The following is a 26477-nucleotide window of genomic DNA, read 5'->3' as shown; positions in this document are numbered from 1 at the left end:
AATTTCTCAACAACTATAAACTAAACCTACAAATAACCAAATAAAGAAACGGAAAGCATAACCGTAACTGACTTTGCTGTGTCCCAAATACTGAAGATGGGTCTATATCCGAGATGCTACAATAGCATTTTAGAGAAGTAACTTCCCAAAGGGAAGTGGGGTGGGGGATTGTGAGGCAGTCATTTGGAAACCAAATTTAGTTTGGCCTAGTTTGTGGAGTTTTTTGTAGTTTGGTGTTTGCCTTTTTAAATACTTGGGATAAGTGCAATATTAGTGTAATTATAATTAAATGCTATTTTTATCCCAAGGACTTCACAAAGCCTATGAAACCTTGGAAGTTTAACCCTCAGGTTGACTGACTATATAGATAAATTCAACAGTCTCCCTGAGGAAAACATGAAGAGCTCCTGACCTTTCATGTAAGTCAGACAACTCAGGAACCTTTGGTTCTCTAAAATACAGAAGAAAGGCTTCACATTCCTGAAGGTACAACTGCTTAATTAAATTCTCAATTTGAGGTAAGAGGAGTTTACTTCCTACTGGGATGATAAGGTCATTTCCTACTGAGTGAAATCTCCTAGAGAATGAATGTGTAACTGATGCTAAGGAATCTAGCAACATGGGATTTCTTTTAAAAAGTGTCTTATTAATCCCTATTTAATATGCTATTTCAACTCCATCCTTATTTGTGAATTTTAAGATTAAAAAAATCACCATCTAATAATAAAAACTGTCAGAATATCCAGGTCTCTCAAAATGGTAGATTTGCCGATAAAGCACCCACATGTTTTGCATTAAGGGCTTGACTGGCACAATGTTACAGCTGGGGAAGATTTTGTGTAGACAAAGTTGGGGCTTACTGGTTCACCTTAAATGGTATTAAGTTTCCTGTTTCTCTTGACAAGGTTTCTTTTCCAGGATAGGATTTAGAGAAGGCAGGATTATGGTTTGCTAGGCTGTGGCATTAGCAGCTAACACAAGAAGAAACAGATGATTTTACACAAAGTGGAAAATGCAGTACTTTTATAGATTAATATACCTGTGGAGAATTACATGAATATTTGGTGCTGACTTGTTGAGCTCCTAGAAAGCTGAATTTATATAGTCTTAGCAGAAGAATACCTCAACTTGGTTTCAATGCAGTTCAAAGAAAATAATATTGAGGCAGCAAGCATTTTAAGAAGCTATAAGAATTTAACAGGTATAGGTTCTACAAATGGGAAAGAAGATATGGAGTACAAATGAGGGAAGAAAGGCAGGGTAAATATTTTCTCCCTGGCATCTCACCTATAATCAGCAATTAAGTATGCACTAATTGCTGAACATTATAAAAAATCCTAGCTGTTTCATATTTTAAGACTCAAGATAAATAAGCTTGGTAAAAGCATTTATTCTAAAGTTTTTGACTGTATGAATTTGGGAATGTGATTTTTCATTCCAAACCTTTGGTCTCACATGAAGCATGCAAAAAAAATGACTACCTGATAGATTGTTGTGAGTTACAGAATAAACTATAAATACAAAATTTAGCCTGGCCCAGTCTATGGTAGGCCTCGGATAAATTCTAGTTTCTACTCCTGTTTCCATGATCCTGCTGAGGTCTGTGAACACAAATGCATGTATAGTAATTCTCCTTGTGTACATAAGGGGTGTTAGAATTCGGGGCAGGATTGTATTGGTGAATAGTGGTTTTACAACATTAGATAAGCTTTATATTTATATATTTAGAAATCCTTAAAAGTAGAACTAAGGAGAGTTAAGCTCAATTCCTTTTTAGCTTCTATAAGAATATACAGAAAATAGTTACTCTGAAGGTTACATGCCACTCTTCCTACCCTCCCCAAGCCATGGAAGAATGGAATGGAAGGTAATATTATGGGTTTGGTTTGGTTTTTAGCACAGAGACCTCTGATTTCACCCTCAAAATGTACAGAACTTGGATGCTATCACTCTTAGTCTTACAATCAAAAAATGCTGGTCAAAGTGAAAGTCAACACATTTTCCTAGGGTAGTCAGGTAACCTGAAAGGGTTAAAACACCACTTCAAATGCTGGAAACACAGGCGCTAATATAATCACAACTGAGTTCTGCTTATCTGGAAAAGCTGTGCAAACCAGAAATTGGTAGTATCACCTAAAAGGTAATTTTAATGACTTGCTGAAGATTCATTGTGGAATACAGCTTGAGGAGGAGAAATGCCTGGGGGCTATAGTCTTAAGGGGCTCTCACACTTTCGTGGGTTTTAGCTCAAAACACACCCACCAAGTCCTCATAATGAGAAGCCCAGAAAGATCCCCTCCTGGCTTTGGCGGCAGAGAAAAAAAGTGAACATTTTGTAATATGTTGAATGTTCATGACAAAGGCCTACTCTAAGGAGAATGCTGTTAGAGCCTCATTCCACATAAGTACATTTCTCCAAATTGTTTCTCCTCCATCTTTCCTGCAACTAAAGAAAAAGAAAAGAAGCAAAAAAAAAAAAAAAAAAAAAAAAAATACAACAACAAAACGCCACACACTTGTTAATAAACTCACAGCTCAGGATATAGGTCCACTAAGTAAAATATTTGATAAAATTACAGAATGCTTCCCCTCCCCCACAACTTACCAACACACCAACAGGTGTAATATATTACACCTGGAAGATCTGAAACACTGAGGATGACTTTCTAGGGAAACTCAGAAGTACAACCCAACTCCTTACCAGACTGACATACATCTTTACAATAAAGGCCTTCTAATCTCAGTTCAAATTACTAGATATAGCATACCTTTCAACAAGAGACAAATAACAAATATAGCTGGAAATCCAAAAATGTTGGAGCTTAAACAATATTTCCATAAATAACACACTGGCCAATATAGAAGTTTCAAGAAAACTACAAATAATTTGAAACTAAATGACAATAAAAATATACTTTATCATAACTTGTGAGAGGCAGTGAAAGCAGTGTTTAGAGGGAAATTTTTATCATTGAATGCACGTATTAGAGAAAAGGTCTAAAAGTCAGTAACCTAAGCTTCCATCTTAGAAAGTTAGAAAAAGAGCAAGTTAAATGCAAAATAAGCAGAGGAAAAGATATAAAAATTAGACCAGAAATCAATGGAATTGAAACAAAAAAATGACATTAAAAACTAGTTGTCTGAAAGTATTAATGAATTGGAAAAACAAAAAAAACCTACTTCTAGCCAGTCTAGCCAAAAACAAAAACAAAATAGAGGTCACAAATTACCAAAATCCAAAAACAAAGAGTCGTCACGGAGGCCTCAAGACACTGGCCAATAACGTACTGTGTAATCATTCTGGTCCAACCATAAGCAATTATATGGGCTTACCTGGCAGGCCTCACTGTGGAAAGACATCCTCCCGACTCTGATGGTGCATAGCCCACGTACTGCCGTCTCAAAAGGAAAGTAGTGCAGTCAATGACTCGGACTGCTCTGACTGGCCCTGGTCTTATATATATTTAATTCCTAGCTCAGGTGCCTCACTTCAGGGGCCACTTTTTCAAAGACTTCCAGCTGAGGCTTTCCTCTGGTGCCTCTACCAAGACTCCCAATTCCCCCTTCTGTGGATGCACCTTAGAGCCTTCTCTTCTCAGACTCAGTATTAAGTACTTCCCTACTCTGAGCCTTTCCCTTCACTTCCCCTCCCAGTCCCTGTGACCCAGAATACTTCAGAAGCCCTTTGTTAGGAGTTCCCTTGGCATTGAGACAATTCCCACCTGTGTACTAATCCACCTGATCCTTATCCAGCGCCATTCTAAGGAGAAGATTGGAAGGAGGGATGGGGAGGAGTTGACACTTTTTCAGGTTTAACCTCTCACTTATGTTATCACAGCAAGTGACTAAAGACTTGGCTCTTATTGTACTTTCATTTTGGCTGTTGTCTTGACTACTCTGACACTCAATAACTCAGTTCTCTTAAGGTCAGCTCAGTTCCTGACAGTCATAGCTACTGAAACTATGAACATTTAAAGTATGAAAAAATAAATGCCATGAACAACTCTATGCCCACAAATATGGTAACATAGATGAAATGAAGTCAATTCCTAGAAGGACAAAATCTACCAAAATTCACAAAAGGTTAATAAGATAATCTGAAAAGGTCTAAATTTATTAAAGATATTGAATAATTAGTAACCTTCTATAAAAGAAAATACTAGCCCCAGATAGTTTCACTGATGAGTTCTATTACACATTTAGGTAAGATACAATACCCATTCTCCTCAATCTTTTCCATAAAAATATAAACACATTAGACATTTCCTCCCTCATTCAATGAGGCCAGCATTATGCTAATATCAAAGCCTTCTCCCTGATCTTTGAAAACTCCTGATCCTTGGGATAATCTCTCACACTTTCTAGTTTTGAGAGGAACCCAAGTTAATTCAAGTAGGTAACTGTTACTGTTGCTTTCAATCTCAGCTTAAAAATAGTTTCTTCAGAGAAAGCTTTCTGACCTCTTCCTCAGAATTCAAACTAAATTTTGCCATGAGTCTCAGAGTACACCCTTTACATTACAGCCAAAGCACTTATTGCAAATTTCAATGGCACATCATTTTAGAGATACTTACTGGATTTTGAATCCATGAAGAAAGAGACCATGCCTATGTGTCTACTGTAGCCATAGCCTTACAATATCTGACATGTAAGGAGTCTCCATAAAAATACACCTAAATGAACAAATAAGCTATATCCAAGCAGAAAATATGACAGAATGGAAATTATGGCAGGACCTATTTATATATGAAAGACACACAAAAATCTACAATGGTCTCAAACTAAAGAATTTAATTGAAAAACACAGGAATATTTTATAAAGAGATACAATTAACTATGTTCAATAATTTCATTTCAGAAATATTGAAAATGACAAGAAAATATGAAATATCTGAAACAAAAACTAAACTGGGAACAGATGATTCATTGCCATACACTTATTTCCTTTGTATTATGTGACTATGAACTATGATTTATAGTTAAAGGAGAAGTCCAAATGTAGGAACACATTTAATGTGTTAACTTTCGTTTATACACAAGATAGAGCCATGTCCTAATTTTCCTACACATAAGTATAAAGTAACACATTAATGCTAAGGAATATCTTGAGACTAATGAAGGAATAAAGAAGTCAATAAAGGAGAAAATTAAGGTAATAGTAACCTGTAGTATCATATCTGGGATAAAAAAAAGTCATGAGATGATTATTTATTTATTGTGTAGAATAAAACAAAAAAAAGAAGAAGAAAAATTGGGGCATGTTTCAAAGTAAATTAATGTTCAGTGTTCCCAAAGGATTTTGTTTATGTGTAACCTAAAAGTAAATATCAAGGAAATTTTTAAAAATCCAATATGGATGAAAAATGATTTGTAAAAAGTAATCACGTATATGAGCAGCTCAGATATGAAGTATAAAATATTGGTTATGAGGAACTGCAGGAAAGAGACAAAGGGCACAGTCACAAGTGCAGAATGAAAGGGAAAGCCAGAGTGAGGAATGAATGAAAAATATCACAGGAGGTCAAAATATTATAGAAAATGTGTTTCAAGCATATAAAGGACCAGAGGTCACTCTGAAGAAGACTGCAGAGTAAAAATTATAAGAATAAATTATTGACCAATGAAATAGATATTGCTAAAATATTAAATTAATTCCTTGCTTCCTTGTCTCAGTTTTCACAAAGAAAATAAGGGACAAATGCTAGGAACAGACATTAATTTCCCTTGGGAGAAAAAAGAAATATTACAGGAAATTGTGACCATGCCAGAACAGGTAATCAAAAATAATGGTTGAAACCCCACACACAAAGAATATAAAAACATTCAACAGTCAATGGCCAGGTATCTCTGGATTTTATTGGAGAGATCCTAAAGAAAAAAATAACACAAAAAGACAAGAGGAGAAATGAGGAATAAAGTTCCTTTATAGGTAGTCTTTATTAAAAACCTCCTTAGAGATAGCCTGCCATTTTTTTTTTAATTGGAAAGATAAGAGATCAGAGTAAAAAGTCCTTTCCCTCTTGAAACCCTCAATTCTACTCACATATAAAATCAGTCACAAACATTTATATAAGTATTTATTATGCTCCTTACAAATATATACACCTGATTTTGGCATTATACTGGAGAAAAGGGATTGGAGATAGACAGGGCTAAGTACCTATTTAATTCTAAACAAGTAAACTAAGTCTGTTTATTACAGCATTAATGAAATGAATAGGATCTCTCTTTCAAAATAAAACAGCCAAGTGAGAAAAGATCAAAATTTATTTCTAAATTATAAATTTAAAAGTGTATTTACTGTTTTTAAATACAATACACAGAAATGAGTAATATGTATACTCAATTACATAAGAAATTCATCCACATACCGCATTGGTACCTGGGTTCAAGATTGAATCAAGGTTATTTTACATATTCATTCATTCACTCACTCAGTGAATAAATATATGGCCTGTTTTATAAAATCAACTTGTCAGTCTCATGGGCAAAAACAGAAGTTACAGCCTCCATCTTTCAAAAGCTTATGTTTTTGAGCAAAGAATGAGTCATACGTAATCCGACAGAATCCTTTATGAAATGTGTGATATACAAATGGGGATATTTCCAATTTTGTTTATAGAGTAAGGAGAAAATCAGAACAGGTGTCATAAGGCAGCTACAACTGATTTAATTTTGTAAGAAGAATAGCCCTGTAGATGGAGATGGGGCTGGTGGTGATTTGTGAAGAATGATTTAGGCAGTGCAAGAATTATGGATAAAGTGCATGAAAGTAAGAATCGGCGTGGCGCCTTCTAAGAACTGAAAGCAAGTCAGGTCAGCTAGAAGAAGCAGAGAAGAGGTGATAAAGGGGCTGAGATGGGAAGAACAGGTATCAAGCTACAAGGAGTCTTTTACTTTCCTCACTTTTATCATTTTATAATATTATATTAAAAATAATATAATTAGCATAATTAAAATAAAAATAATTAAAATAATATAGCATAATGCCATATCCCAGAGAGCTTTATGTGTTAAAAGCAAAGATTTTTTACATGATTTCTGCTTTACTAAAAGTGATCATTGTTACAGTAAGATTCTACTATATGACTTTTTATAAGTGGTCATATTAGCTAATGTAACCATTTTACAGATAATTGTTTTTGAGATGAATAGAGAAATAATGATTTTTTTCTTTCTTAAACATCCCTTTCAGAGAAAAGACCAAATAATGTATTCAAGGTCATATAGATAAAGAATTTTAGAAACAATGAGCTAGTGCCTAGAACATTTAATACAGGAAGTGGTTAGCCTAGTACATCATCCTTTCCAATATTATCTTTGTTATTTGAATATTGATAAGTTTCCAAAAATAGCCCAAAAGGAAATCAGAACACCCAGAACCCAATACAATCTGAATGAAACTACAAAACACCTAAGAAAGAAAGATACAGGGAAGAGGAAGATGAGGAGGAAGGGAAAGAGAGAGAGAGAAAGAGAGAGAGAGAGGAAAGAAAGAAAGAAAAAAAAGAAAGAAAGAAAGAGTCAGCAGATTTTTTAGTTGCTCCTGTTCATATTTACATTATTAAATGTCCTAAATATTCAAGGAGCCCTGAGTAAAATGACATGTTCATTTAAACTCAGTGAATATGGTAGACACATGGACAAAAAAAAATTTCTACTGTAAAAGATTTGTTCTTTCATGGATCCATTTCTTATCTAGGTCTGAGTCTAGATGTAGAAATTTTAAAAAATGTAATCTCAACACAATTTTCTATAGATTGAAAAAAATGTCAAATTATAATCAGCTTTTAAATGAAACACATACATTTTACATTGAAAACAATATAACACTGTATGTTAACTACACTGGAATTAAAATGAATGAATGAATGAATGAATGAGAAAGAAAGAAAGAAGAAAGAAAGAAAGAAAGAAAGAAAGAAAGAAAGAAAGAAAAGAAAAGAAAAGAAAAGAAAGAAAGGGACAGAGGGAGGAAGGAAGGGAGAGAGAGAGAAAGGGAACATTATAAACTAATGTTTATTTGGGAAAGAAAATGTGCTGTAATGAATAGGTTTTTGAATAAGAAAATTGTGACTTAAGCACAGGGCTATGCAGACAGCAAAATATAGAAAAAAATCTATAAACTACAGAATAAACTAATATATCAAAATGGATATCACTATATCTACATTATCAATTGCTATGTAACTAACAATTCTGATACTTAGGACTTAAACAATTTATCTTTTTGGTTCTATGAGTTCAGGGAGCTCAGATGAACAGCTCTCATTTAAGGACATCCATGCCCCCGCAGTCAGACGTCCACTGGAGCTGTACCTGAACACTCAGGTAGGGTGTAAACTCAACGTGGCTTACTCACATGGGTGGCATTTAAAGCTGATGACTGGCTTAAAGCTTAGCTGGGGCTGACAAAAGGAACATCAGCAGTCTTTCCATATTGTTTGCGGTTCTAAGATGAACTCAGCTGGATTTTGAGAGATAATATACCAAGAACACGGGAAAAGTTTGCAAGAAATTTTGGGACATAAACTCTAATGTCCCAGAATGTTAAATCTACTGCATTCTGGTCAAATCAGACATGAGGACTAACCCATATTCTAGAAAAAAGGAATCAGATCTCATCTCTTAAAAGGAAGAATGTAAAAAAATTGGAGAATATTTAACTTAAAAAAACATAATGGAGAATCTATTGGGAGATCCAGTCATATATGAAAATATAAAATATTATAAAAATATTATGAGAAAGAAAACAATATAACAAATATTATTGGATAACTTAGAGATATATCTCCAAAAAAATAAGTTGGAATACCTAATTACAACAAATACAACTCTCAAAGGTTTAATATTTTCATAATTGCAGAGTATGAAAAACGTTTCTAAGCAATATTTAAAACGTAAAAATCATAAAGAAAATGCTCCACAGATGTAAATACATAAAAATTAAAATTCTCTTTGTTGAAAGATAACATAAAGTAAATATTAACAAAATTGCACAAAATATTTACACTTAAAGAATAAGATTTATACATGTAACAATCTTTTATTTAAGAGGCAAAAGTTTCCATTTAAAATTGGACAGTATGCAGAGGAATGTTCTTATAAAATCAGAGTGGATATGGGTCAGGTAGTAATAGTTGAAAATATTTTATATTATAAGCCCTAAAAGCAGCGTTTGAAGTTAAATTGTTTAGAAACATGTGTTTCTAGGATCTTGATAAATATACAAATCTCATATCCTCTATTTTGTTAACATTTGAAATATTTATTTTTTAAAAAATTTTTAAGTGTTTATTTATTTTTGAGAGACAGAGAGATACAGAGCATGAGTGGGGAAGCGGCGGAGAGAGAGGGAGACACAGAATCCAAAGCAGGCTCTGGGCTCTGAGCTCTCAGCACAGAGTCCATCTTGAGGCTAGAACTCAGGAACTGCAAGATCATCACCTGAGCTAAAGTCAGACACAAAACCGACTGAGCCACCCAGGCTCACCAACATTTGAAATATTTAAATAATTAAGTACTGATACTTCACTTGGTATATGGTGTAAAATATATTAAATATTTTTTATTAAATCTGCCTTAATTTATTTATAACCTTGAGTTTTATTTGAAAAATCTGTGGGGCACCTGGGTGGCTCAGTTGATTAAGCATCTGACTTTGGCTCAGGTCATGATCTCACCTTTCATAGTTCAAGCCCTGCTTCAGGCTTTGGGCTGAAAGGAAACCAGACAAAAATACCACAAAATTAAAATTTTTTTTTTAAATTAGAAAAGGAAAGAAAACTACAGGTCAATATCCCTCATGAACAGATGTGAAAATCCTCAACAGAATATTAGCAAAATGTATACAGCAATACATTAAAGATCATTTACCATGATCACCAGGGATACAAGAATGGTTCAATATTCACAAATCAAAGTCATCCACCACATCAGCAAAATGAAGGATAAATATCATAGGATCATCTCCATAGAAGAAGAAAGAGCATTTGACAAGATTCAATATTCATTCATGATAAAACTCTCAACAAAATGGAACTAGAGGGAACATAATTCAACATTATAAACACCAGCTAACATCATACTCTATGGTGAAAAATTGAGAGCCTTCACTCTAAGGTCAGGAAAAAGACAAGGATGTCCACTCTTGCCACTTTTATTCATCATAATAGTGGATGTCCAAGCCAGAGCGATCAGACAAGAAAAACAAGTAAGAGGCATCCATCCCTTACTGGTAAAGAAGAAGTTCAACTGTCACAATTTGCAGATTACATATACTCTATATACAGGATCCTAAAAACTCCACCAACAAACTCTGGAACTGATAAATGAATTCAATAAAGTACAACAATACAAAAATAATACTCAGAAATTGGTTGTTTCCATACACTAACAACAAAGTCACAGAAAGAGAAATTTTTAAAAAAAAATACCATTTATAGTTAACGCAAAACAAATAAAATACCAAATAAACTTTAACAAGGAGGTAAAAACACAAACAAAAAAACCTGTACTCTGCAAACTATAGAACACTAACAAAAGAAACTGAAGATGACACAAATCAATGTAAAGATATTCCATGCTCATGGATTTGAAGAATTAATATCACTGAAATCTCCATGTTACCCAAAGCAATGTACAGACTCAATACAATCCCTAACAAAATACCAACAGCACTTTTGGCAAAAATAGAACAAATAATATAAAAGCTGTATGGATCCACTGAAGATCCTGAACAGCCAAAGCAATTCTGAGAAAGAACAAAGGTGGAGGCATCACAATTCCAGATTTCAAAATATATTATCAAGTTGTAGTAATAAAAACAGCATGGTACTGGCACAAAAAAAGATAAGTAGATCAAGAGAACAGGACAGACCCCAGAAATAAACTTGCAATTATAAGGTCCATTAATCTTTTACAAAGGAGGCAAGAATACACAATAAGGTAAAGACAGTCTTTTCAATAAACTGGTGCTGGTAAAACTGGATAACTACACGTAAAAGAATGGAACTGGATTACTTTCTAACACCATATACAAAAATAAACTCAAAATAAATTGAAGACCAAAATGTGAGAAATAAAAAAACCATAAAAGTCCTAAAAAGCACAGGCAGTAATCTCTCTGACATCAGCCATAGTACCACTTTTCTAGATATGTCTTCTACAGAAACAGAAACAAAATCAAAAATAAACCATTGGGAGTACTTAAAAATAAAAAGCTTTGCACAGCAAAGGAAACTATCAACAACACTAATAGATAAATAACCTACCGAATGGGAGAAGATATTTGCAAATGATACATCTGATAAAGGGTTAGAATCCAAAACATGTAAAGAACTCATATAACTCAGCACCAAAAAAAACAAAAAAAATGCAATTTAAAAATGGGCAGAGGACCTGAATAGATATTTTTCCAAAGAAGGCATACATATTTTTCCAAAGGAGACATACAATAGACACAGGAAAAGATGCTCAACATCACTAATCATCAGGATTAGCAAAACCACAATGAGCTATAACTTCACACCTGTCAGAATGGCTAAAATCAAAAAGACAAGAAACAAGAGTTGGTAAGGATGCAGAGAAAAGGGAACTTTTGTGCATTGTTAGTAGAAATATAAACTGGCAACAGCTGCTGTCTAAAACTGTGGTTGTTCCTCAGAAAATTTACAATAGAAATACCATATGATCCAGTAATTTCACTATTGGGTATTTACTCAGGGAAAATGAAAACACTAACCTGAAAAGATATATGCACCCTTATGTTCACTGCAGCATCATGTACAATAGCTAAAATATGGAAGCAACCTAAGTGTCTATTAATAGATAAATATATAAGAAAAATGTGTTGTAGAGATACACAAAGTAATAGCACACAGCCATAAAAAAGGATGAGGCTGTGCCATCTGAGACAACATGGATGGACCTGGAAGGAATTATGATAAGTGAAATAAGTCAGACAAAGACAAATACCACATAAATCTCACTCATAAATGTAATAAAAATGGATAAACAAACAAAAAGCAGAATCAGAACTATAAATACAGGGAGTAAACTGATGGCTGCCAAATGGGGGAGATTGTGGAGACTGGGAAAAATAGGTGAAGGGGAGAGGGCAATAGAAGCCTCCAGTTATGGAACGAGTACATCATGAGAATAAAAAGCAGAGTATGAAGAATGCAGTTAATGACATTGTACTAGTGATATAATTGGACAGATGATAGCTCTACTTATGGTGATCATAGCATAATGTATAAACTTGTCAAATCACTAAGTTGTCCACCTGAGACTAATGTAACATTGTATGTCAACCATACTAAAAAAAAAAAACAAAAAACAACCCAAACATTAGAGGGGCACTTAGGTGGCTCAGACAGTCAAGCATCTGACTCTTGGTTTTGTCTTAGGTCATGATCTCATAGTTCATGAGTTCAAGCCCCACATCAGGCTCTGTGCTGAGACTGCAGAGCCTCCTTGGGATTCATTCTCTCTCCTTCTCTCTCTGCTCCTCTCCCACTTATGGTCTCTCTCACACTCTCTTTCTCTTAAAATGAATAAAATTTTTTAACACTTAGAAACTAAGTAAATTAGGTAGTCTGGTATGTCTATATTTATACTTAAATATAGTTAAAATATATAATTAGGAGCACAATGAGATTTCAGTGAAAATAATAAACTCATGTAAAATTTGTGAAATATTTGCACAAAAATGTTTTAATATCAGTAAATCACTGTGTACTACTTGGAAATACTAAATAAGAATATAGAATCCATGCAACTAACAATGGAATATTTGTTTACAAATACATTAAATAAAAACTGATATAAATGAGAGAAAACATAGACAAATCCACGATTATAGGTGGAGATCTTAATCTTCTTAGTAATCACTTAACAAGTAGAAAGAAACCACTAAAAATAGATGATCTGAACACCACTATGAAATAAGTCGACTAAACATACATTTATAGAAACCAAGAAAAGTATAATACACATTTTTTTCAAGGGTACATGGAAAACTCACCAGGATGCACCAAATTTGGGCCATAAACAAACTTCAACACTTTTAAAAGAACTGAAATATTATGAAGTACGTCTGTGGCCACAATGGAGTTTTAACTAAATCTCAGTAGCAGGAATATATCTAACAAATCTCAAATATTTGGGAATTTAAAAGAAACATGCTATAAATGACCCATGGCCAAATAAAAAGATACATTAGGAAATATTTTGAGTTAAATGGAAATAAAATATAATATTTATAATTTGTGGGATTTGTCTAAAGCATTGCTTAGGGTGAAATCTACAGCACTGCATGCTTATGTTAAAAAAGATCAAATGTCTCAGATAAGTTACCTAAACATTCAACTTGAAAAACTAGAAAAAGCAGGTAAAATTAAATTCAAAGAAAGCAGAAAGAAGAAAATGATAGAAAACAGAAATGATAATGAAATCAATGAAGCAAAAATCTTTTTTATAAAGATCAGTAAATTAGTAAATCTGGATACAGTGAATGAGAAAAAAAAGAACAGATAAAAATATCCAATATTAGGATATTTAGGATACTAAAGATTCCACTGACATTAGAGTATAACATGGAAACATTATGAACAACTTTATGCCCATTAATTCATCTGGACAAATTCCTTAAACACAACATTCCAAAGCTCATTCAAGAAGACATTTATAACTTGGACAGTTACATATGTCTAAAATAATTGTCATCTTAAGATTCTCCAATAAAGAAAATAAGAAGCCCTACTGGGCTTCTGCCAAATTCTACCAAACATTTAAGGACAATATAGTACCAACTACAAGTAAAATTAAATAAGGAAACACTTTTGAACTCATTGTTCAACGCTATCATTATCTTAATATTAAAAGTACTTTCATTACAGGGGTGCCTGGGTAGCTCAGTTGTTTAAGTGTCCGACTTCGGCTCAGGTCATGATCTCACGGTTCGTGGGTTCGAGCCCCGTGTCAGGCTCTGTGCTGACAGTTAGCTCAGAGCCTGGAGCCTGCTTCAGATTGTGTCTCCCTCTCTCTCTGACCCTCCCTTGCTCACGTTGTGTTTTTCTCTCTCAGAAATAAATAAAACACTAAATAAATAAATAAAAGTAATTACATAATAAAGACATTATAAAAGATATTACAGATCAATGTTATTAATTGGTATGGACACAGAAATCCTCATTAAAATATTTGCAAATCCAATCCCACAAAAAATGAATAGAATAGTGCTCTGCACAGATAAGTGGGTAAAGGGCAGTTATTGAAGGAATGTATGTCTGGTTAAACAATTGAAAATCAATAGGTGTAATTCACCCTATCAACAGACTAAAAAAGAAAAGAACATATGATAATACAAAATATGCAAAAAAGGAGGTGCCTGAGTGGCTCAGTCGGTTAAGTGTCCAACTGTGGCTCCAGTCATAATCTCTTGGTTTGTGAGTTCTGGCCTGGCGTTGGGCTCTGTGCTGACAACTCAGACCCTGAGCCTGCTTCAGATTCTGTGTCTCCCTCTGTCTGTCTCTCCCATGCTCACATTCTGTCTCTCTCTCTCTCAAAGATAAATAAACATTAAAAAAATTTTAAACATACAAAAAAGCTATTCATGAATTTCAACACCTATTCATGATAAAAACTCAAAGCAAACTAGAAATAGAAAGGAACTTCCTAATCCTGATAAAACATCTACAAGAACTATTGTGAATATCATACTTAATGGTTTAAAAATTGGTTGCTCTCTTCTTAAGACTGGGAACAAGAAAAGGATGTGCACCCTTTCAGTCTTATTTAGTATCATACTAGATGTCCTAGCCAGTCAGAGCAAAAAGAATAAAAATAAATAAATCTCACATATATTGGAAAGGAAGAATTAAGATGATTTGATTACCTACATAGATTTTCCCAAGAAGTTTATAGGAATTAAAGTTAATGGAACTAAAAAGCGAATTTAGTAAGAATGCAGGATACAAGATCAATATATATAAATTAGTAATATTTCTATATGCTGGCAATAAACTGGAAACAATTTTTTAAAGTAAAATCTAAAATATCACCAAACCATGCAGTGTTTACATATACAATCTGCTTTGTACCAATTCATTGAGCAAAGTAGTTATGGAAGATTGTATACTACTATGAAATTTTGAATTCAGGAAATCTATAATGTTGAAACGACAAAAAATAACCAATCACCTCTTGGTCTCACACTTGCCTTGTAATAGAGACACTTCCCATTGCGATGGTAGTGTAATTAATCAAGAACAGCCATGCAACAGCAAATGCCAGAGGACAAGAAGCAACTTGTTTATAGATATCATGGATATCACAAAATGAAATATTAGCTCTATACTCAAATTATATTCCGAATGCAAATGCCATGGGAAAGATAAAGAATTTTGTGAACTTACACCCAGAGTAAATTACTTATGTATATATTTTCTCTGAGATAGAATGACTATAATGCACATGTCTGTAAGGAGCTGCTAAGGAAGCTAGCTGGTCATGAGGAAGGTGTAAGTCTCAGTTACTGGGATCTCAAAGACTTCTATTTTAATATCATGCCTAGAAAGTTCTCTTTAAAATAACATAAAACTATGAGTTGATATCTTAGCAAAAGACAGAATAAATGTGCACATTAAAAATTATCAGAGGGGCACCTGGGTGGTTCAGTTGGTTAAGCATCTAAAACTTGATTTAGGCTCAGGTCATGATCTCCCAGTTCATGAGTTTGAATGCTCATCAGACTCTGCACTGAACAGCATGGAGACTGGTTAGAATTCTCTCTCTTCCTATCTCTCTGCTGCTCTCCTACGTGCATGTGCACACATGCATTCTCTCTCTCTCTCTCTCAAAAAATAAAAGTAAACTTTAAAAAAAATTTATCAGAGGGGCACCTGGGTGGCTCAGTCGGTTGCATCTGGGCTCAGGTCATCATCTCAAGGTTTTTGAGTTCAAGCCTCACATCAGACTATTTGCTGTCAGTGCAGAGCCCACTTTGATCCTCTGTCTCCCTCTCTCTCTGCCTCTCTCTCTCAAAAATAAACAATAAAAATAAATAAAATAATTATCAGAGCTCTTAACTAGAAAGTCGTTCTTTACTCTCTACCTCCATTAGATCCTCCCACCCATTCTATCTATAGTTAAATATAAAATCAAGATTGAATGTTGTTACTTTATAGATAATTCCTTACAGAGATCTATAGCAAATTCTCATAACAAGATACAACAGTCTTCATAATTAGATACCAATTTAATTTCCCAGACATCTTTCATACTTTTAGCCCCTTCCACTTTGCTTTCCATCCCTCAACTACCTGGACTCACCAATACCTCCTTTGCCATGTTTCACTGTATGCCTGGGCATTATTTACTTGCTCATGCATCTATGGACACTAAGTGTTCTTTCTAGGAATGTTCATAACTCTTTTCTCTGACCAAGTAAAACTGATTCCTCCATAAGCCACAGTTCAAACATTTCCCTCTTGGTGGAACTTTTATAAACAATTGCTCTGTCTTTGCTATTTTAATTTTTTGTTCATAATTCTATTGTAATGCCTACATAATTTCCATATACTTAATTACTGAGGTTTCTTTTTTCTCCTTACACAACAACACTTATATTTACTCAAGTAAGGGGAGAATCTATGCCATATTACTCTTTGTAAACTTACTACCTAACACAATGTATGTAACTTGGTAAATGTTTAAGAAATTATTATTACAATAGTTAAATAGAATAAATCATGTATTGAGCATTTAGTGTAAATCTATTTTCAAATATATGGTAAATATATCTACATTTGAAGTCATTAGTCACTAGTTGTAATATTAGCTGGATATCTTTCAATATAAGAGATGAGTTATAATTTACCAATGCTAACTCTGCATTAGAAACAGCATTAGATCAGCTGTTCAGTTTCTATACAGTACTAAACTCAAGAAGGATATCTTTATTATTATCTTTTAGTTCTAGGCTTCATGCTTTCTGTGAACAGGGACCATCACTTATTTATATTTGTATCCTCAGAGTTTAGTGGTTCTTACTGATTGCAGTCATTTAAGTGTTTTCACATTTTAATTTAAACTAAATGTAAATATATTTCTAAGTAGTAGTTTCTAAAGCTGAGTCAGCATAGACTTGAGTGAATTCCAAGCCCATTTTCCTACATGGTTGGCTATGTCAGCTTTTTCAGTCCTAAGAGTATTCGTATAATTGTTGATTTAATTTTTTTAAGAAATGAAGACAAGGAAAGAAAAATGTTATACCACAGTTAGTATACTATCATATTTATGGTTAATTAACATTTATTATTTGTTATTTGAGTAAAAATGGCAAGCAAATATTCTACTGGCATTTCTAGCTTCCAGTCTTGCATTACAAGGAACATTATGACAAAGCATAAGCCCAGATAAAGTGATGTCAGCACAAATGACAGATAAGTTGACATAAAAATTCTGAAATCCTTCAACCAAAAAACTGATAACCGAAAAACTTTCATAAAATAAAAATTTATACTAGAATCTACCCAAAGATAATTTTTAAAATTAAAACTACCATTATATAAATGTATAATTATCATAAATTATATTTAATTTTATAAAATAATGAGGGAACCAAAACTATGTCACAACTAGATTATGGGGGAATCCAAAGGACAGACACACATGTAGGCAATCAGGAGTACTGAAAATAATTTATTTAATAAATGCAAAATTGGCCAATATCCACAGAGCAATAATAAACTGCTTCCACTGGATAATCTGCATTTCTAGAAGTAAAGATCTGTTGTGATATTATCAGTTTTCTATGTCTTATAGAGTTGTAAAATAGCATAAGACAATGAAAGGTGGAGATAATCTGGGAGAATGTGCTAGACAGAACACCCAGTACACTTTTTTCATTTTAAAATCACTCACATATTTTCTTGGAAGTGTGTCTATAAAACCATTTAGACTAATCCAACACTTACTATCACACATATTTGTTTTATGATTAAATAATGTATGTATATTCTTAAAAGGCCATCTAGTAGATGGCCGCATATATGTTGACACAGACTTCAGGGACACTCAATAGAAGATTTCAGATTATTCAGTATAAAAGAAATAATTTTGAGAGCTACTAGGAACAGTTCCAAATTTTATGCCATAATTCAGTTTAAAAGAACTGGACTATTTCACATTTGATGTGATAACATTGTGTGTAAAATTCTTGGCAATATGAAATCAATTTTCAAAGCATTTCAATTGGAAAACAGATCTTTACTTTTACTCCAGAAAAAAAGGCAATTACTGCTTTCATACCATCCTGCAATCTGAGATTTGAGATGATCTTGTAAGTGTATTTAATATTTTTTGCAATGTATGTTGACAGGTGGTCACCAGTCTGTGCTTAGAAATGTTTTACAAAATAGAATTGGAAAGGAAGTGGATCAAGATAATGAATTGGTTATGAAAAAGTTTCATGTCTTAAACACAAACAGTTAACATATTTCCATCAATCCCATGAGGAAAAAAATCATGCCTGTGATAAAAAGAAAATACAAGATTTGCCAAGAAAAATTGACGAGAACTGATGTAATTGCTTGGGAAAAGGGCCACTGAGTTGGAGAGCATGATAAAAAGAACTGTGGTGCTTGGGTGGAATCCAGCCCAGCAGCTATACATTCTGTACAATCTGTTGCTGATTATTAGCGAGGGAAAGCCAGGTATAATCATTGGTGTCCATTATTACGAACACGTGAATCAAAATTATAACAGCTTTTTTAATAATTTGATACAAAGTGGGATATGGCTTTCTGAAGCCATCTTGATATTCTTTAGTATTCAAAGAATCATGTAGCAATAAATTAAGACCACATTTACACATGTTGTTCCCTAGTAAAAGGCACAGCTATATAATACCCAGAGACAATTTAAGTTTAAATTTTAAACCAGCTTTAAGAAGAGTTTCCAATACTTAGGAATTGGCCATTATACTTACATAATAGATTCTTATTAGGTTGGGATGAAAACTGATAAAACCTACGTGTAGAGTTTGAAAAATGTTGATATGCAGGTGTGGAGGTAGATAGGTAAGGAATCCCTTTAGGCCTGTTCCAGGGGAGGCTTTCAACTCTTTTAACACCTGAGGGTCACAGATATACCAACATATTACGTAACAGAACCTCTACAAAAGTCAGATTAAATGGGTGGGTGACAATGCTTAGAGTAATAAAAGAAAAACTATATTTGTTCTGTAAACAGCAAAGTGGGTGATCTCAGAATCCAGCCAAATCTACCATTCAGTATTCTGTACACAGGAAGCATATAAAGGGAAGAAAAAGATAACACAATAGAAACTCAAAAAGACACCTGTGTAAATTTTGTACCAGGTTTGGATTGAACAGCTCCCCTGTAGGACTCCTGTTACCCAAGCCTAACACACAGAGAGAGAAGAATGCTCCTGTCACAAATCATGAAAGGCAAAAGTAGAGGTCATTAGAAAATCTAACTGCACTTGACCAACCATTAGATCATCTGAAAGAGCATACTGATAAAGGAGACTAGATGGAGTACACTTGGGAATGAGGAGGAAGCCGTAACAAGGACAAAGTTCTGTGTTGAAGTATGCAGTACTGCCCAAAGGTGGGCAGAAGCAATGGCAACTCCTCTCAGAGAAAAAAGCTCTCACTCTTTTGTGTCCCAAGCAACCAAAAGTGTGAGGTAATGTCTACTCAGCTCCCATTGCCTTCTGGAAATAAAACAGTAGATATATACTTTTTTTTTTCAGAAGTAAATCAGCAGGAATCTCTCCCAATGTAGAAAGTAAATTTTGTAAGGCTAAAGAAGAACAATAAGCAGAAACAAACTGAAGACCAGTTTAAAATACCCTTGATGATTACCAGAAGCACTTGGGGAAGGTAAATCTTCAAGAGACAAGGTTTCTTAAATGAGGGATAGGGGCATGAAATTATTAATATCTGTAAATTAAAATTTAATATAAATTTGTCTTGACTTAGCGTCTGGTAAATCCTGGGAGATTGAGAATATGTCTTAGGCAGTTACTTTTGAACATTTTAGAGAAAAACTACATTTAACATTGTAATCTAACAATTATTTCTGCTTGAAATCAAAACCTCTGGAGACTAAGCTGTCCATTCCCTGAATGGATGAATGGCTTACAGTAGAAAATGGAAGTGAAACCAGCTCCTCAATCAATAATAAATATTAAATGCACACTGAATGCACTGCTACTTCATTCAAATGTTAAAGGACTATACTGAACCTAACATATGAGTGAGGTCACAGTGCTTTATCAAAGGGTGGGACATTAAAGATGTGTTGTTGATACTGGTTTGCCATTCTGCTGTAAGAAAATAGAAAAATGGATAAAATATATGGGGGGAAATTGTTTATAGGCATTGTACAACAGTTATCACAGGAGTCTGAGTCCTTAGAGAAGAGGAAAAATCAAATGGACTCTACAAAGGCTCTGGTTCGATGCCAGGATTCACTTTCCTGAGGGCAGCACAGGGAGGAGCAGCACAAGAAGGAAGGACACAGCGATTTTGCTGAATTACCAAGACATAAATTGCAGTCTGAGGGGGTTAAAAGTGCTGTGCATAAGGGATAACACGAATCGGTCAAACACTGAATCATGCTTGTGTACCTGGAGGGGCGCCTGGTGGCTCAGTGGATTAAGCACCCGACTACTGATTTTGGCTCAGGTGATCATCTCACAGTTCATGAGTTTGAGCCCAGCATCAGACTCTGTGCTGGAGCCTGTTTGGTATTCTGTCTCCCTCTCTCTTTGCCCCTCCCCTGCTTTTTCTCTGTATCTCTATCAAAATAAATAAAAAATAAACTTAAAAAAAAAAGAGAGAGTAAAGCACCCCGAGCTTTGCTGAGAAGAGAACTACCAGAGAGAGGTAGTGAACAATTCAAAGAGCATACAAAGGTTTGGGAATTGTTCATGTGCAACCAGTCAGAATGAACAGAGCTTAGTGCATAACAAAAAACATCTGACAGAGATCGTACAACGGTAAAACCTTAGTACTAGAGCTAGATTTGTCCTAGAATAAAGGCTATTATAGACCTGACCAAACCAACTAAAAACAAGGCACAAAAGCATTCAAACTAATCTATAAACAAAAAACTTCCCAAACATCAACACTCTTCAAATAAAGGCAGAAAAAAAATCAGACTCTCAAAACTATAACAATATTTATTTTTAAAGCTTTTTTAATGTTTATTTATTTTTGAGAGAGAGAGAGAGAGAGAGAGAGAGTGTGTGCACGTGTGCGCAAGTTGGGTGGGGGGGAAGCAGAGAACGAGGGAGACACAGAATCCGAAGGCTCTGAGCTGTCAGCACAGAACCCGACACAGGGCTCAAACCCATGAACTGCGAGATCATGACCTGAACCAAAGTCGGTGGCTTAAATGACTGAGCCACCCAGGCACCCTTTATCTCACACATCTTGACAAAACTGTGCAAACCATAAAATAGTAGAACGGTATCTGACATTAGCATGTGAATTAGTTGTGCTAAATCGATCAGGAGAGATCGTAGATTTATTCTAGAAGATCTACACATACTGCTGGGAAAAAAATGTCAGTTTCTCTGCATTCTCTGAATACGATAACAGACATACATACACATGCACACATGGGGAGTGTATATCATGGAAACAAAAATGAAATTCCTCATGTTTAATCCTAATTGCAGCACACCAATGTCAGGTGTGCCCATGTACATGACCTTCTCAAAGGAAGGGTGCTCTGACTTTTCCTTCACAGTTCTGGTTACTCAATTTTGCACCCAAAGAGAACACAAAAGAAATGAGAACCAGAAAGAGCACAGTATTACTTGTTCTTCCAATGGGACTCATTATTCAAAGAGGTAGGCCTTTCCAGAGACACTCTGAAAGCAACATGACTATTTTAAGGAAAATATCAAGCATTTACTAAATATACATCAGACCTCAAGCTATGTGCACAGGATACAGGGATGAGGCACATCCTTCCCACTTTTTGTCGTATTTCATTTGTTGGATTCTTAGAAGGCAAACTTAATAGTAAGTATTTTAAGCACCTACTGTACTCTGGGCAGTGTTGCTGGCATTTTAAATGAGCCATAAGAGGAGTGTCTGGGTGGCTCAGGTCATGATCTCACCATTTGTAAGTTCAAGCCCCACACTGGGCTTGGTGCTGATAGCTCAGAGCCTGGAGCCTGCTTCGGATTCTGTGTTTCCCTCTCTCTCTGCCCCTCCCCTGCACCTGCTCTGTCTCTCTCTCTCTCAAAAATTAATTAAAAAATTTAAAAATTAAAAAAAAGAAATGAGCCATAATGAACAGCTATGTATGTCATGACCAGTAAATGGGCATTTCTTCGTGATGGCGAACTGCAACTAAAATCCATGGTATGAATTTTTTCAACCAGGAGGAAGAGGCATGTTCTTTTATTATTTCTACATCCTGAGTGCATCTATTTCAAATCTGTTTTGTCTGACAATGTCCCTTTTTCTTATTTGCATAAAGACATTAAATGTACTAATAAGGACTCTAGTTAGCATGGGTCAATTAACATGTGAATCCATTGCACATATTGTTTTGACACTCAGTAGATGATTCTCTCTTTTAGTTCTGTTTACAAAGCCTGGAAATCTGGCACTGGATGTATCTTCAAAGAGGGTTTTGTAACAGAGAGCTCATCTAAAAACGTTTAAGTACCGATTAACAGGGAATTGTACAAGAGAAGTTTATGTATTTTTCCCCACTCTACATCCCACAGCAATAATCAGTTAAGAGCCTACCAAAGGAATATTTATAAATTTTAATAGTTGGAAGATTTTCAAAAGCTCAGGTCTTTATGATGGCAACAGAGGGACTTTTGTAAGAATTACTAAACTTAATTAGAAAATACTACATGGAATCCTATATGGGAAAATATATATATGTTGCAATGTAGTAATTAGTCAGGACTTAACACTGCCCAAGATATTACAAGAAAGAAGGGAATCTTGGGTCTGCCAAATCACTAGGTGTCCTGATGGAATGAAGAAGTCAGGGCCCAGCTCTGCCCTATTATGTTCACAGGAACTTTGCTGGGACTATCACCCAGAGATCAGGAGGCTGCAGTGGCTTCTGCTGCGTCCCTCACCACTGCCTTTGAAACCCATAAAGCCAGCAATGAAAATATGGAAAACTGAGTCTAGATGCTTCAACTGGCTCGACTTCTGTACCTATAACCCTGCTTGCCAGCAGAGATGCTGGCTTCCACCTTCCCTCCTTACTTGCTTTTAAATTTCAGCAGCACAACCAATTGGTAGATCTGATTCACAGCCAGAATCACAGCCCTGAAAGTCTGGGAACAAAGTTTTTGTTTTTTATCTTTTACTAACTTTTGTTAGGTTAATCTTTACAATTAGAAAGGAAGTGTAGTGCATGTGACAAGAGCTAATCTACAATTGTCTATCCCATTTAGTATCCTGAATTACATAAACTGAGGAGCAGTATATAAAACAAAAGAAAACACAAAAGGGTTTTGATACATGTACAATCTGTGTCTTTAAATGAATACTTTCAACTTAGTTTGGATTGCCTTCTATATTCTCACATGCTTCTTATTAACCACTATTTGAATATAGGCTGAAATCAGCTGACTTCTTGGTCAGAACTGTCATTACTAACCACTTTATATTATTTGTCTTTAGTTGTTTGTTGCTGTTTTTTCATTTTATCCAAAGTTTACTTTGAAATTAATAGATGCCTGCAGTTGGCTTTGGTTACCTTCACTGTGTTCTGCGTGTTACTCTCTGTTATTTGCTCATTTACAGACTCAGGACTGTGACCCTACACCCATATCCTTCCTTTTCACTATCTGCCACAATAATATTACATGCTGTGTGTTTGGTGATGGGGGACATGGGAAACCAAGAATGGGCTTCCTTAAAAGGTTTGCCTCCAAAAACCCCAATGAAACCCAGAGTGGCGGTTTACCTTATTTAATTTTGATCTAACTTACCACAAATTTCACACTTTGCACTTTCAATCTCTTATAAACATAAAACACATATATTTCTTAATGTTTTTTTCCTGTTAAAACATAACCCATCTTTCCCCATGGAGTCCTCTGAGAAGGGAGTATTCTGATCAAACAGGATATCAGAAGATTAAAAAGACCAGATATCCTCAGTGATGGCAGAGAACCTGTGGGGAAGACACTACTCGGTGGAAGAAGAGAAAGCACTGGATTCAGAGGTGGGTCCAGTCTGGTGCTTACCTGGAGGGTGGCTCTCCTTTTGTTCCCATCAGAGACTGATACCTTCAAGGGCTCTTTGTTCAGGCAAATAATTATACATCTCTCTGGGTGAGGTTCTGGAATAATTACATGCATTTATTCCATCAGAGCAATACTCTTGCATTGCTTTGGGCAACCCTTCAAATAGCAATTATGAAGATTAAAGGTGAAATAAAAGAACTCTTTTGAGAAATGTATTTAGTGGGTAGTGTTGCCCAACATTTCAAACAATTCTGAATACCCGTGATGTAAGAAACTAACATGTTTAACCTACTTCTTAAAAAACGTATTCTTCCCCATTTAGTTTGCTATAGTATGATTGCCCTTTCATATTTAGTTCTCAGAGTTATACTGATAGAACAATACAGAGGCAGGAATTATCTTCAGTGAACTGATTTAAAATACCGCCTAGTTTTCTGAATACATTTTTTAAAGTGAGCCTATTTCTGAGTTAGCCAATGTGTGTGGGGGGCATGCAGCATGTAATATTTATCTTTTTATCCTTTTTTTTTTCTTTCCAGTACATCATCAAAGTTGCTTGTTGCTATTTTCTAATGTCTACACATTATGATTCTGTGGAAATAGCCTTCAGAAACCACATTTTTTCCATCAAACCATCTATGTTAAATTCTGTTTCTCTCCCATTTCCACAGCTCCAGGGCTAAATCAGGTGGGGGAGATCTGCTGCATCATGACAGAGGCTCCTCTCAGGAAAATCCTGTGGACACGAGATGACTTCATAAAGAGAAGTGCACTCTCAGTTTGGGGTTCTCCAGCAACGCAACGAAGTTAAAAAGTGTTCTGTGGAATCTGAGCTACACTGATGAACTGGCAAGCAAGACAATCAAGAATTTATCTAGAAGTGGTGATTTAGAAAGCAAATTGGGGCTACTTGTGTTTGCTTTCATTGACTGCAGTGGAAGTGAGGGCTGCCACATGAAACCTGCTCTTGGATTTGCGTTTAGAGCCTCACATCCTAAAGTAATCCCAGAGAAATCACTGGTTTTATTTTTTCCAATTTCCAATTATCCTAAATGTGCCATTGACTGCAAAAGGAAAAAAAAATAAAGTCTGTTAGACAGTTGGATCCAGAATTGTGCATTGCGTGTCTTTCTTTTTTTTTTTTAATTTTTAATGTTTATTTATTTTTGAGAGAGAGAGTGGAAGAGAGAGAGAGAAAGTGTATGTGTGTGTGTGTGTGTGTATGTGTGTGTGTGAGAGAGAGAGAGAGAGAGAGAGAGAGAGAGAGAGAGAAAGCAGGGGAGGGGAAAGAGAGACACACAGAATCCAAAGCAGGCTTCAGGTTCTGGGCTGTCAGCACAGTGCCCAATGTGGGGCTCAAACTCATAAACCATCAGATCATGACCTGAGCTGAAGTCAGCCACTCAGGTGCCACATGTCTCTTTATTCTTTAAGTTCTTTAGCCTTCCTTGTCTTTCATGACATTGACATATATTTTTTAAAAACAAATGTCACTTTAGTATAATTACAGATTTACAGAGTTACAAAGATAGGATTGAGAGTTCTCATATGTCCTGTACTTAGTTTTCCTTATTAAGATTCCACATTAGTGTGACAGATTTGATGCATTAGTGCTTGACTGATACATTATTATCAACTAGATGTGCATATACTTTAAGATTTCATTAGGTTTTACCTAATGTCCCTTTTCTACCCTTCCAGGATAGAAAGGATACCTTCCAGGATAAAACATTACAATTAGCTATCATTTCTCCTCAGACTTCTCTAAATAATAACAGTTTCTCAGACTTACTGTATTTTTGATGACCCTGACCATTTTGAAGATAATGGTCAGATATTTTGCAGAGTCCTTCAGTTTGAGTTTTTCTAATGTTTGTTGCCTAATTACACTGATGCAATGGGTATTTTAAAGGAGAAACAAAGGTAAAATTACATTACATAATATTGAGAGTACATATTACATAATAACATGAATTATCACTGGTGATATTAACCGTTATCACTGGCTAAGACAGTGTTTGTAAGATCTCTCCACTATTAGAGAGATCACTGTAAAGTGACTGCCATGTACCCTCACACACATTCACACATGTACACAGTTTTTATATGGTATTCTTTGGGAAGGATTCCTCAGCATAACCCATACTTAAGAAGAAGAAAGTTATATGGGTGGTTCCTGACTTATGACTTCCAATAGTTCACC

Source organism: Hyaena hyaena, unplaced genomic scaffold, assembly GCF_003009895.1.
Source record: "Hyaena hyaena isolate Hyena2069 unplaced genomic scaffold, ASM300989v1 scaffold_472, whole genome shotgun sequence".
NCBI classification, from domain to species: Eukaryota; Metazoa; Chordata; class Mammalia; order Carnivora; family Hyaenidae; genus Hyaena; species Hyaena hyaena.
The sequence above is the reverse complement of the archived record's forward strand: the minus strand, read 5'-3'. Positions refer to the sequence as shown.